This window comes from Aplidium turbinatum, chromosome 3 (genome assembly GCF_918807975.1).
Source record: "Aplidium turbinatum chromosome 3, kaAplTurb1.1, whole genome shotgun sequence".
NCBI classification, from domain to species: Eukaryota; Metazoa; Chordata; class Ascidiacea; order Aplousobranchia; family Polyclinidae; genus Aplidium; species Aplidium turbinatum.
The window spans coordinates 43,608,332-43,611,178 of record NC_137474.1 but is presented as its reverse complement, the minus strand read 5'-3'; the positions used below and the strand labels follow the sequence as shown (position 1 = coordinate 43,611,178).

Sequence of the window (2,847 nt, the reverse complement as noted above, 5' to 3'; positions counted from 1 at the left end):
ACCACCGGACATCGTTGTATGAATAGAAATTGGTAACTTTTTTACCTAGGGTGGACGTCGCGGGCTCCCGGTCTACAATGGTCATGTAAAAATCATGGCAACATGAAAGAAATAAAGCTATCATTTCTTTTATAAAGAGAAAGAGCAGCAGGTTTATACTTTTTTTGAATTGTGTTTTTTTTTCAGTAAAACTGTACTGAAAATGTTTTTACTTGTAGGCTACTATGTATAGGCTTGAACTCTTATTGGTTGCACTGAAGTTTTTAAACCCCTTGCTACAAGAGTTTATTGATTTCAAAAGTCTTCTTTTTTCTCTATTTGTATTTTTAAACACCCGAAATAAAGTTTATATTTGAATATAACCACAGGACTTCACGAGGATCGCAGCAGCACATGACTTCTTTTTTTTTCTTTCATTTTTACTGAACATCAGCCTATCTTGTTTCAACGTAATTTGCTAAATGCCAATTGTTACGTCGTATTTGTCCGCCTCCTTTTCTATGTTTAAAAACTAAATTCGGATTCCCTAAGTAGCACCTGGCAACCCCTGCTGTCTCACCTCGAGGTGTGATCGTTACGTCATAATTACATTTGCGCCTTTGCGTTCGTTACTACGTTTCTTTGTGCTTTGAGTTTTGTTAAGTGGCAGTAGGCTACATGTAAAGATCAGCTTAACGTTTACAGCAACTATAGTTAGCGACTGGTAGTTAATTCTAGCTATTTAACGGTGCTGCTGTTTTTTAGTTGAATAAGAGTTAGCCTACTGCGTTAATGTACTGTGTGGTTGAAGCATAGTTGAACTCTGTGCAGCAATTTCATCTGTCGTTGCCGTTGGCCTATGTGGCCAAATCAGTGATTATCACAGTTCACGGTAAGCTTAACATCCTACTGCAACCTTTGTGATAGGCTAGGCCAATGTGAATTAGTGTCAATGGTTAAGTGTAATAAGTACCTCGTCTTATTTCCCGATGTTTAAATCAAGTACGGGACACACCTATGATGTGAAATTTATAGCATAATATTTTACTGTTTACCGTTTATATGTTCAGTTTCGATCTACAACGGTAGAATTTTCAATTGTTGGGTTTCTCCCTGTGCTGTTCCGTGCGCCACAAAATAGTCGGTAAGAATTCATTAGGCCTATAATTCGTCATCTGTAATTCCGCATTAGGCCTAATTCGTAAGTTTTGTTTGCTAATCGTTGTTTTGCTGTGTTGTCACAGAAACCTTCTTCTTCGTTTGACCTTCTGCTTGTTCGTTGTCGTCGCTGTCGTTGTCGTCGACAGTTGAATACATTACCGTCACTCTGTGTGCGTGTTCGTACGTTACACCAATGCCTGACATTTGTCACATTAAGAACAGGGAAGCGTCTGACAAGATGACTGATATAATATACGGTAGTCTTTCGCTATACTTCCTGTCTCTTGTGGTAGGCTATCTAAATTGCTATGGTGCTATTCATAGCCGTAGGAGAGAAAATCATATTGGCCAAAATTTTGTCTTTGTAAATACACTTTTAAAAACCCAACATTACTCACAATCTCTAAAGTGGTGTGCAGTCTAATACAGGGGTCGGAAACCTTTTTTAGGTAAGAGAGCGATGAAAGCTACAATTTTGGAAATGTATTTTCATAAGAACCATATAGCCTACCGGTAATGCTTTAGCGCTTTATACAACTGACATGTAGCAGCAGTAGTAAAGGTTGGGGCTACGGAAAATGAAAAACCAGCGGGAGAAACTCCCCCCAAAAAAATTGAGAAAATGCATATAATTTGGTGCATTCTAAGCGTATTTTTAGCTTAAAATAGTGATGAAAAGTTGAGATGAAACTTTCTTTGAGCCAGATGCCGTCACAAAGAGCCATATATGGCTCACGAACCATGAGTTCCTGACCCCTGGTCTGATAACTGCAGTCATCAACTTGAAATAAGCTTACATCTGCTTACAAGGGCACCGGAAGCGGGGGGGGGGGGGGGGGCAGATGCCCCCGCCCTCAATTTTTCTGTGGATGGGGAGCCTTTAAGGTTATGTGAGCTTTTGCACATTTTGCAATATAACAATTCGCTTTTAGCCTAATTATAATCTTTCATTTTTGCCTTAAATGAATATTCACGACACAAAATTCTGCATTAGCCTACAGTAGGTTACATCATTATAACATAGTTTGATGCCCTTAGTGTCATTGTTCTTTGTATAACGGACACTTGCATTATTACTCGATAATGAGCTGATGGATGAGCATTATAGCTACCGTATATCTTATCTTAAAACTTAAAAAATGGCCTTTCAGCAATAAAAGTAAACTTTTTTCATAATCCTGCCCCCCCATTCAAAAGTCGTTCCGGCGCCCCTGTCTGCTTACCGATTGCATTCTTTTACGTTTAAGTTTTGCAGATGCAATCAAAGTTTAACATTTAGCCCAAATTGCAATACCAAATACAAAAGCTTCCAGAATTGATGAGGCAACATTTTACACTAAAAAAATGTTAATGTAGGCCTAACTTAGTTCAAAATAGCCTACATGAGGCCTATACAAAGTTCCTAAACTGGTAAACTGTAAAAAACTCATGGTAAAAATAGATTTGTCCGAATAACTAGACATTTTTGCCCAAGTGATTTAGTAACTGCATTAGTAGGATATAGAGAAATAGCCTAAGCAAAAAACTCAAAAGGTTACCAGCAGTAGGCTACCCAGCAGGATACTTTGAAAAAACGCATTATATCCATCCCATGCGAGATAGTTCCTTCAATTTGCCGATTCCCTTGGAAAATTACAGGCTCCAAAATCACCTCGGTCGAAAAGCACCCCCTGTCAACGTTACTGGAATTCGCTCAGAGCCAAAGGA

The 2,847-nt window shown here is 38.7% G+C and overlaps 1 long non-coding RNA gene across 2 annotated transcripts; it reads left to right on the top strand.

Moving 5' to 3' along the window:
* Positions 1 to 481: 481 nt before the first annotated feature.
* Positions 482 to 1,309, top strand: LOC145767546 (uncharacterized). 2 transcript variants are annotated; one of them, XR_014288803.1, is made up of 3 exons: positions 482 to 871; positions 1,050 to 1,123; positions 1,224 to 1,309. It is a non-coding gene; the product is annotated as an uncharacterized LOC145767546 (long non-coding RNA). The 2 variants fall into 2 exon arrangements; XR_014288802.1 differs by having other exon boundaries at positions 1,050 to 1,309.
* The last annotated feature ends 1,538 nt before the right edge of the window (positions 1,310 to 2,847 follow it).